We start from the raw sequence: 12,125 nt of genomic DNA on the forward strand, positions 1-12,125 counted from the left end.
ATTCATTCTCAGTTTCTGTGGGAGGTGTGTATGTGTGTGTGTGTGTGTGTGTGTTTGGGGGCATCAATTGCCAGCTTTGTCATGTCTAAATCTCATGTCTAAATCTCATGCAGCATCCCTGAAAAGAACCAGTGTTTCTGCAGACAACTCATCGAGCAAATGTTCTGGAGCTGTCAATTCGAAGAATGACGGCGCTGATGTCACGCAGGAACATTAACATAAAAGAGTGTTTTGGGAAGCAAATGACACTGTGGGCGGAACAATGAGAAGAGAACAGACATTATAATTGTCAAATAAACAAAACAACAAAGAACTCTGCGTTCAGCGCCACAATCAGCACAGCTGTAGGGGAAGGTCTAGATACTCTATATTAGGTTATCTATAAGAGTGAAATTGAAATCCTCACACTAGAGATGCAAATGTTGTACCAATTATATTTTAGTATTTAGATCACAGCGTTCGTTTGAAATAAAAAACTTGCACAGCAACCTTTCATCCCAGATGCTTTCAAAAGCCCTCTCAGATATAAACTACGGTACATGATGCAATGATTCAGATACGATGGGTAAATGTGGAAGGTGCAAGAAACAATAATCTTTAATACTCTCACATGTCCTTTGTAACAGTCAGTTTGATCAGGAAGAGTAATGTCTTAGCAACACGCTATAACCGCTGACATATCATCACCAAACATTCAAGCAGATACAGATTATTGTTTCATCTTTCCGCTCTGGTTGGATTATGAGAAAGATGTGTGGCTCTACTAAACCTTCACTTTCATTGCCAGCTAGCCGCCAACTGGCTGAGTGGTGTGAAGAACCAAAACAGCAGCGCTGCAGGCTACAAAGCCAAAATAATGAGTTAAAAGATGGTTAAACTCTGAGCTGAGAGGACATGCAGAGTTGGATGATAATTATGTTGCTGTCAGGGTCCATTGATGAATATAGCAAATGTTTCTGAAGAAGATTACCCCATGTCCCTTTTTCAATCATTCCAATTTTCCCATAATAGGATTTATTCCTTGCTGCACTAACACAACCAACAACAATACAAATCAATAGTCTTAAAGAAAAGGCCCACTGTTGTTCCCAACTGCAACCAGTAAGTCACATTCAGCAAATCATTAAAAAAATGTCACACATGGACAAAAAGGCGCCTTGAATGGAGTACAATAAGCCTTTCATTCCAAGTATTAATTTTCTATACCACAACCCTCCAGTAAACATTACTACTCCCAGCCACATTAGTAAAATTATCTAACACCTGTTACATTTTAGTCAGGTCCCACAGAAGCGGAGAAGAGATGCCATGACAATATCATTATTACAGTCATAAGTGTAATCCTTATCTTTAGCAGTCAATGTATCTGTCGACTACCAGATGTCTCCGAGTGGTCTTTGAGGAATTATCTGTTAATTATCCGTCTCAAGTAGAAATCAGCTTTTGGTGACCGCCACATTGTGATTAAGTGGGAATATTTTACATCTGAGAGATGTGAGATCAAAAGAAGACCTTCTTTCCTTCTCGGAGAGCGGAAGGCGTGACCACCCCGCCGAGAGGCTTATCGCTCCTGCCTCAGACGACTGTCGCCATCTACTGTAAGTGCTGGAATCAGCGTCTCAGCGGGGGGCCGTGGGCTTTGGGAATTGGTTCTCCCTCCCCCCTACACACACTTTTCTAAATTAAATGCATATTATATCAAATGTCATACAAATATGTACAATATATTAAGCATATAACTGTAACAGTGTTACCAAACATGTTTTTTTAGCGACTATCATGATTTTAGTCACTGTCATGTTCAGCATCCCGAAATGATAAGGTGGATTTGTACTTTAGGAGGCTGGGGGTTAATTTGCAAAGACCCAACCTGTTGAATGTTTACGGAGCAGGCCGGTTGTTGGGGAAGCCTTCTTTGTTACTTAAATAAAACCAGTAGCAGTTACATCTCCTCTGTGCTTTCTCTCCCTGCTCAGCCCCATAGGCTGCCTCCGGATGGGTAGGGTCACTGTCCTCTCATCCTCCTGCTGCACTTAATTTGCTCTCCACAGGATGGCGTTGCCGTGCTGCAGCAGACCCCAGCTGACCAACCAGAGGGCCCGTAGCCCTGCGATCACTCAGCGGCCTGGCCAATTGAATCACAGGGGCCACATGGCACTCAGGAAACAGCTACCTAACCTGCCCCGGCTGATAGTCATCTCTTGTTCTGCTCCAGATCCCCCCCCCCCCCTCCCCTCTAACCACTCACACACATATTCACATTAACAAACAGCTCTGCCCGTGCCAACTCTCATTATTCCCCGTTTAAACTTAATCCAGTAAGCAGCTGCCTTGATATTTCCTCCACCTCTCTATGTGCTTGAAGGTTTGCATTTGCCGTCAAGAGCCGGGATATTTGTATGAAGAGCAATGCCTGAGCTCACACACTTCTGAGGCTTCAGAGGTGTGGGATCAGAGGCACCACGGGACCACCAGACGCAGTCACCCACACTGAGCCCTCTCCTTCTCTCCCTGCCCCGAGCAGGGAGAGAAGGAGATGTGCCGATACCAGGAGGAGGTGGAGCTACTGAGCCAACAACAAAGGTACCCTCTGTCTTATTGCTGCAGCAAATGCAAACCAATGATTCTTGTTATAACAGAGTTATAATGTATGTGAGAGGGAGGGAGAGAGAAGGAGTGGGAGGGATGTTTGTACTTTGCATTTAAATTAAACCCTATATTATGCATCTTGATTCACAGTAGGCGGGTGAATTTGTAATGCGAAATAACAACGTGCCCCGTGTTTATTTGATTAATTTCCTGGTCTTCGAGAATGTTCTGCTCTTCTCATTTCCAGGGGCGGCGTACACTTTGAATGCAAACATGACGGGGACACAGTTTTAAAAGAACCGGGGGACCTTTGTAAAATATTATTTAAAAGATTCAATTGCTAGTTCTGGTAGATTTTTTTGTTCAGTGTAGTAAAAGCATGGCAATTACATAACAGTAAAAGAGTCAAATATGAATTTATATCAATAAATATTCGCCTATGGCCAGAGACAAACACAGAGGACAACAGGTCCCTGGAAACCGACCCCCACCCCTCCTACATAGGAGCCAGACCCCCAGATTGAAAGAGACTGCTGCACAGTTTGTCGTCTCTGTTTCCGACTCACCGCCACTGTTGATGTGAGGATTCCCGCCGCACAGCCGGGTGTACCCAAATTACAGCACACACACACACACACACACACGTGAAAACACACCAATAGAAATGCACACCAGCGTTATCTCCCCGTCGGTGCCCCCATGTTTTGTTGCTCACCCTCAACATGAGGAGCCGGGAATTCATTTAAACAAACATTGGTCGTTTCAAACTCAATAACATGTATTCCCTTCCCCACGTTTCCAGAAATGTAATTTGAGAAAGGACATAGCTGCAGGACATGTTGTCGCCGCCAAGCTCTTCCTGTTGTGTGTTGCTACGTACAGTGGCCTTTATACAGGACTGTCTCAGAAAATTAGAATATTGTGATAAAGTTCTTTATTTTCTGTAATGCAATTCAAAAAACAAAAATGTCATGCATTCTGGATTCATTACAAATCAACTGAAATATTGCAAGCCTTTTATTCTTTTAATATTGCTGATTATGGCTTACAGCTTAAGAAAACTCTAAAATCCTATCTCATAAAATTTTAATATTTCCTCAGACCAAGTAAAAAAAAAGATTTATAACAGCTGAGTGTTTGTCAAGGCTCAAGAAACCCTTGCAGGTGTTTCGAGTTAATTAGACAATTCAAGTGATTTGTTTAATACCCTACTAGTATACTTTTTCATGATATTCTAATATTTAGAGATAGGATATTTGAGTTTTCTTAAGCTGTAAGCCATAATCAGCAATATTAAAAGAATAAAAGGCTTGCAATATTTCAGTTGATTTGTAATGAATCCAGAATGCATGACATTTTTGTTTTTTGAATTGCATTACAGAAAATAAAGAACTTCATCACAATATTCTAATTTTCTGAGACAGTCCTGTATATGAGAAGGACTTGATAAATGACAGAGGGACACAATCTAATTTAGGACAAACGTATCATCTTTTGTGTGAACGCACAATGTTTATGAGGGAACGTGATGGATGATTACATCCGAGCACAAGTGACAGTGGCATAACATTATTCAACCGTAGCTTTGTCCTCCTCAGGCAGAGCAGAGTGGTGGAGTTATCTTCACTATCATTAGTCAAGTATGAAATGGTGGAGATTCTTCACATGAAAACAATCTAGACTCGGAGATTGGAGATGAGTAATGAGGAACATGGGGACGAGCGGGCTAGAAAGAACATTATCTGGCCTAGTTAAGCTGTGATGTTCCTCTTTCCATTAGTTCGTACATCAAGTCAAATAAAACCAGTGCAGGGGGGATTTCTGCTGAAAATATGAAAAGCTCATGAATGGACGAGCATGGTGGGACCCTTTTTTCTTTTCTTCCTGTGTCAGGCCTATAGTTCTAATTATGGCTTTGTTAATTAGTGTATCTCAACACGGACTCGCTTGGAAAGATGCCATTCAGCTCAGCTTCTTCCTTTTTCCCGATTCACGGCTAAGCTCTTTCCTGCCCCCATCTTCTTCCCTCCCATCCCATCCCATTCCTGTCCGCGTGTCTTGACAGCTCAAAAGGCAAAGCAGCATATCAAAGCAGACCGAGCCATCGTAGCCCTTAAGCAAGCATCTTTTGCTTCAAATTGCTTCCTGAGGAAAGGGAGAAATAAGATAAGGCAGAAAAAGAGGAAGAAGAGGAAGAGGAGGAGACATGGCCATACCGAGCAGTTCTCTCCGAGAAATGGAACAGAGTTTAAAAGGTGAAATATATAACACAGGCAGTTGCCATTATTTCTCTGGCTGTCGGTTAAAGCCCCTGAGAGCTGAGGTGAAAGACGTCCGGATGGCACCACTCACCCCAAACTATCAACAGAAATTAAGCCCCATCTCGGTGACGAGATCAGGGACTAGAGACATGTCACAGCGCCGCAAATGGAAGTCCTCAGTCTGTATTTACTGGCGCAGAGCCCCATGTGCACACACTCACATACAACCAACCACACCATGATTTACAACTCTGAAAAAACTACCCCTCACCTCCCAAATTCTAATTCTTGCCGTGGCTGCTATTTAAGCTCAGTGGCACTGCAAGATGCTGCATAAATTAAGTTGCCAGAGGGAGTGAAGACGGGGAACAAGCACCGTCTGCCTGTGCCGGATCACATTAACTCTTAGGACCTGGTTGGCGAAGAAGGAATCTCTGTTGGAACCAGGGCCCCACCTTCTGCTCTTTGGGTCTTCATTAAGGTCTCTCTAATGCCCCCTTAAGAGTTCTCCCAGACTTTGTTGACACTGCATTTTAGGACAGTACATCCATAACCAGCCAGCTACAATGAGACATTAGAGGATTGCTGACTGTGTCCATCATTCATTTATATGTCAATTTTAAATGTGTTGGTTTCCATATCCCCGCCCCCACGATGTCAAAAGGCAACCTCAGTGATTGCATTGGTGACCTTGCTCTTCCACCTTTGGTCTTGTCCCCGCTCCTTTGCAAAGACAAACCCTTTGAGACTGAGATGGTCTCCATTTACTTGCCACCGTGCACCCTGTCATTTTCTGCACCCGCAAGTTCAAATCGTCTGGAGCAGCAAATAGATGTGGCAAACAAAAGTTGTGGTTGTGCTCCTGGTCGTGGTGCAAAGTCATGACTGTGGCAAGGAAACGAGTGAGTTTAGGGAGATATTGGGGTGAGAGGCGGGTGGGGGCTGACAGGATGTGAGCTATTTCAGAAACGGTGCTTTCAGGCCAACTGTGCCCTCATTGTTCCATCACTGCCGGTAATGACTTCACCGTGGCTTCCTGTCACATGAGGAGGACTCTACTGACCCTGTAAGTGATGCAGCAAGTGACCCTGCATTGCATCGGATGAATGATTTTACTAAGAGGTTTGCTTCCTCGAGAATATATGAACATCCTTTTTTTTTTTTTTAATGGACAGCCTTGAAAGGTACCTGCAAGGAGAATATCTTACATACAGTCCTGAACTGTTTTCATATGTTCATCCAAAGTTGAAATGTAATAATCTGGTTTAGAAGCAAAACAGGGATTCAGAATTGTGAACACGCACATTAGAAACATTGCTAAACGGTTTCCTTTGATTTCCTTTGACATTCATACAATAACCAAAGTTAATTTTAGTGGTCACTCAGATAAGAGAGAAAATGTATTAATTGCTCATCCGGATATTTTACTAAAAAGTCAATGGGATGTATGAGGATACATGGAATTTGATACTAAATAGGGTCCAATCTTCACCTCTGCTTAATTTCATGGATGTCTTTACAGTTCTCCACTACTCCAATGAGATGCACGTCAAGTCATGTTAGTTCGCTGTGTGCTAGGCTCAAAAATCAAAAATGGTCCCTAATCCATACTTATTGGTCATGCCTTCCATCTGCGTGTCCTGTCCAAAAGGTGTTTGAAACCCCATTGAACACATTTCTACTAGAATAATTGCTAAGGAAACTAATCTTCTACGTATAAATGCCATTGCATCTCTGATAGTCAGATTACAAATCCTTCTGAAATGTAAGGATGAAGCCACCGATACCCAGTGGATTCGGGATCTAATGCACTTTTTACAGTTAGAGTCCCTCTTTTAATGTTAGTTTTTTTTCCTCTAAAGGGACCTGTTGATTCCTTCTGTAGGGCCTTGCAGCCATGTCAAACTTTAACCCTAAACCAGGACAGTTAGGACTAATATCCAGCAGTCCAGAATATATATTATTCAGTTGAAGGATATTTCTGCATTCTTGTGAAGGCATTTAGTCATCATAATGAGAGAGGGCCGACATTTCGCAGTCCAGTACATAGTCACAAACCATGAATAAAACCAGCCCTTGTCTAGCGATTGTCTCACAATGAACAGCAGCAGCCTGCAGCTTTGTGCTAAATCAGAGGATCATATCACATCTTGTCATTAGGATTTGTTACCAGGACAACAGCATTGCTCGAGCAATGTCTAAGCCTCAGCTTGTCAGGACAGCAGCAGTGGTAGCAACAAAACAAAGACAGCTAAAGATTGTAATAAAAATAAACATGAGAGAAACCCTCTAGCTACAGATAACCTGCTGGTTTTCAGCGACCTGAGCCCGGAACTATTGACGACAGTGTGTGATGAGCATGTCAAGTGGAGAGCACTTTTGTACTCTCGCTTTGTCCAGATGTCCACGCTTGTTGTTTTGCCCCTTATAGTCGGGGTAAAAGCCACGACAGAGTGTTCACAGCTCCGATAAAGACCGCAGAAATTGGCATGAGGTTACTCATTGTGAGTTGAGTCCATACAGTAGTGTTGTATAATTCATTGCACTAGTGGAATATGTAAAAGCACTGCTCCAATCCCCTTTAGGTCTAATTAAAAGACTATCAACCTTTTACAATGAAAACTCCGGGGGATACAGTGTAATCATGTATTAATAGAATGATTACTAAAGAAATAAAGCTTCTTACGCAGATAAGAGTTGCTGAATTTATAACACAAAGCTACCCATAAAAACTGTTATTCCTAAGATCTCAATTCACATTTAAATTTGTGAATATGAACAAGGTTTTTTTCTCCAATGGCTCAAAAGGAGAGTCGGATATCAGTCATACAAATGTAGATTGGAGGCTGCAGATGGGGACCAAGGGTGTATTTATACTCAGAGAAATCATTTTCTGGTAATTATAACTGTTACCACAATAATGACATAAAGCTCACTTGGGTGTCGAGGCAATAGACTAGCTTTGTTTGCGATACAGATTCATCCATACTTACGAATAATTTAAAATGTCAACAACACCAATGCATCATTCCCATTGCATGTTTGGCATGAATCAACTCACTCTTGGGAGCAGGTCCTCTTCTGCATATTGTTTTTCACTGCAGGTTGAAACGTCTGTGTCAGCAATATTCTTATCCAATCTAATCTTCAATGTGGCACTCCCTGAATCCTATCACATCATGGGAAAACAAGTTTCCCGTATTGTACGGTCTAGAATGTGTTTAGCGTAAATGTTAGGCACAGTTTTCTGGGTCGCTATTTTAAAAAGAAATCTGTAAGAAGTAAATTAAAAAAATTGCTGCTGTTATTGGCGGTAGTTTGGCTATTTTTCAATGCAATGTTTGTTTAAGATGTGCGGCGTTGCGCTCGTGATAATAGCTAGTGACAATTCACTGTCACCAATGAATGGCAAGCTGTGTTTCAACACTACTTATTAAAAGATTTCCGTTTTTGTAATGATGAATTAGTATTCTAAATTAGTGGATGAAACATCATCAGTCACGGCCCGAGTACCGGTCCAATTCAAAGTCTGCATCTAGCCAAGTGCAGTCCAAATGACCAGCTGTGTTGTTCAATGCTTGTTTTATGGAGACTTTAGCAGACGACTTTTGGACCAAAAATCCCAGAATGAAAGACTTAATGCAGTGATGTTTAATGTTATAGTTAGTTGATAGTTTGTCTGGCTTGAAAGTAACAATTTAAAGTTAGTTATATGTTATCAATTTATCCAAAAGGTGCCAAATATAAAATGTCCTCTTAAGTTTTTTGGACATTATGGAATATTCATTCAGTCTCAGGTATACCAGAGAAACATTTAAGATAATTTTTTTTAGCATTGATGCTAATGTTGGCACTCAATGCGCCACCGTTAGTCTGGCTTTGGGGAAGAATACATCTGAAGCCATATGTTAAATCACTTGGATTTGTTGACATCTATTCCAACCACACACTCACAACTCGTCAACTTTCTTTACAAAATAGACTTTAGTTTAAGCAGGTATTTGATGAGCTGGGATTGAGAAGTGATTGCTTCCAACCAAATTCAGCCTCAAAGGTGACACATTACTAAGTGACTGGAAAAAACACTCAACATCCAAAACTTGATTCACTTTTATTTCTAAAATGAATGCAATTCGCAGCCAGTCCCACTTTGTTCCAGTACAAGTAAAATGCATTTGTGTAGCACCAATTTATAACTGAAGTTATAGTAAAATATTAAAACCATCATTAAAACAAGAAAAGGAGAGAAGAGAAGGCCACAAGCACTACAAACTGCAGGATTCTGAAAATAGATACAGGAGACCATAATTAAGACAGAAATGCAGAGTTAATGGGGATATTAAAGCTGATAAATGTATTGGGGCTTCTATTCAATGAACAGTAGGTGTACATCTCAGATCAGCTGAATACAATCTCACCAGATCTGGAGTAAACTCAAGGGACATGAAAGAGGTACAGTAGTGCCTTAACCTGAGGGATAAACGTGTCTTATAAACACTGGAGCCCGGGCATTTAGAGCTTGTTACACCTCGAAAATAGCCAGAGAATGTTTGTGAGATGTTCTTCTTACATTGTTAAAACGTTATAGTCTGGAGAAAAAGGTTTTGCATCAGCACTTATAATAGTCTTCAGAAGACTAAAGTGACGAGGCTGATGTGAATGACTTTAGATAAAAAAAGATTTTTTAGATTGATGGTGATGCTCTATGAAAGGATGAAGGATCAGACAAATTATTACAATTCATTCTCTGGCGACAACTAAAGGCATGCGTCGTGTAATTAAATTTTTTAAATGTATATATTTCAGTCTCGACCAAAGTGGTGGAAAGACTGATAGACAGACATTGCCATTCTTGGAGCTATGAAACAGCGAAATTTCCGATTCCAGCAGTCTTGGGAAAAAGGATAAAAGCCTGAAACTCAATTTTGATGATTGACCTGTAGGCGACTCGTCATAGACGGACAAATTATTGTATTCAATACTTCGCTCAACCATCACGTTGAAGTTAACAGTGTCAATATAATGCCCATGCTTTTAAATGACCTACAGAAACCAACAAGACTATCAGCGAGAATATAGATATTTCTAGGTAATCTCAATGTGTAGCCATCTGGGTTTATAATTGAGTGTGCTCCCCCGTGATTGGCTACTGAGTAAAGGATGAAGAGCAGTAATTGTAGGCTTTAATGACTTCTGTGAACCAGGATTGTTGCCAATTGAATTTTAAATATAAGAAAGGGATGCACGGCACCAAGGAGTAATTGATTAAGAAGTGGAGGATAGTCTTCTTGATTGGACTCAACAACCTTTATTTAATTAAGAAAACAATATACCTGAAATGAAAGACAAATAGTTAAATGATTCAGGGTTTTACTCTATTCTATTTGACATTAGAATGGACGTTTGAGTGACACATCAATCAAAACGCTTGCTTGACAAAAAGGTCACATGTTCCTAATTAATTATGGATGTTCATTAGCTGAATGGAGCAATGAGTAATATGACAGAATACTCTCAATAAGAGTCCTCTTGAATTCAGAAAGTAGGAGGCACTTTGATTAATTGAAGGCAAATGACAGTCAGTGAGTGGCTAAATGTCAACATTGTTGAAAACATGAGGAGTCTCAATTTTTGTGCTGCGTCTCATGTGCACTTTGAATCATTAGTCTATAGTGTTCATTTTGCTGATGTAGAACAGATATTGGTTTTAGAGACGCACTTAACGCACTGCTATTGTCAAAAAGTGCTTATATGTACTGTATTGCCTCTCAAAGTCTGCATGTTCAGGTTTGTGTCGTCCTCCCATGTAATATTGGCTGATGATTATGGAGATACACACTAGCGAGACATGAAACAACAACAAAAATACAGAAAATGAATAAAAACTTACATTGCTACCCCTGCCTCCTTTAGCCTACTACATAAAATACAGGAGAAAAGTGAGGGTTAAAATAGTTATTGGCAAGACGGAGGATTTAGGGATACATCATAACGTTCAACAAACTGATTAACTGACTAATTAAGCTTGTATGGGGGTAATTGCATTAATTGGAACGACGCTGTTATTTTTAATTAGTTATTTAGCAACGGCAATAATTCCTTGGTTGTGCTGTTGTTCGTAGTAGTTGCATTCAATGAAGCGGTAGCTCATTCTTCGCTAGCTGCAACGGTTTTACGCTAGTTTTTTGTGGTGGGTGATCATGGTTCCTGGTTTCCAATTGAGGGGCCTGCTGTGTTATTGTCTTCTGGCTCACATTTATCAGAGGCTGATGTCTTGTTAATGTTACCCTCTGTGGATTTTGCCATGCTGATGTTTGCAGGTCGCTGTAGTTAAACAAGCAGGGCTCTCAAGTTTTGAAGACAGGCAAGAGTGACATATCTATTCCCCCCCCCCCCCCCACCCCCCCACACACACACAGAACGAAACTTTCGGATATCAGTCGCAAGCAATTCCAGGATGCTTTATTTTCATTGGTTGCTGAATTAAATTTTACCCAGATACAACAGATACATTTTTTTTCCTTCTGATTAGCTATTGTGTAGCCGATTTCTTCTTTTTGATGGGCTGATAAGTGGCACCTCACAGCAGAACTCCAGGGGATTCGGGGAGTCGTGCTTGATTCCTCCATGGTGAGGGCAGCGCGGCCAGGTCATGTTTGCACGCTGCGGCACATTAAATAGCCTAGAGTTTTTTTCAGCGTGAGAAATACGATGCGTGGCGGGAGTGCGTGACTAAAGACCGAAATGAGTGACTGTCACTCTCAATGCGTGACACTTAAAAGAGCCCTGTAAACTAGCTCGTTGCGCTAATTGATTTTAGAAATTTGAACTTAACTAAGTACGAGTTGAACACAACATCAAACTCTCTAAAGGCAATCACAACACAAGCAGCCGCTCTCATTTATTTTCTCTCTTTGAATCTCACGGACACACACTCACACAAACACACACATGCTCCTCTCACCTGCCCACGCATTTGGCCCTGCAGATCTTCCACCAGTGTTGTTGTCAGTCTCCTCACACCCCAGTACTGGCAAGAATTAAAAAAAACTCCCACGTGGACTGAAGAAAGGCCAGCACGGTTCTCATAATTTGAAGAGAACGAGGGGGAGTGGAGGATGCAACGCAATCAGACTCGGGGAAGAATGAGACCTTAATTAGACGTTCTTCTTGTTCTATCAATAGAAGACTTTCCTTCCTCTCTCCCCTCGCCTGGAAACCTACAGTATCAGTGAATTATAATTAGAGAGCACTTGATGAGTGTGTGTGGTTTTA

This window comes from Pseudoliparis swirei, chromosome 7, assembly GCF_029220125.1.
Source record: "Pseudoliparis swirei isolate HS2019 ecotype Mariana Trench chromosome 7, NWPU_hadal_v1, whole genome shotgun sequence".
NCBI classification, from domain to species: domain Eukaryota; kingdom Metazoa; phylum Chordata; class Actinopteri; order Perciformes; family Liparidae; genus Pseudoliparis; species Pseudoliparis swirei.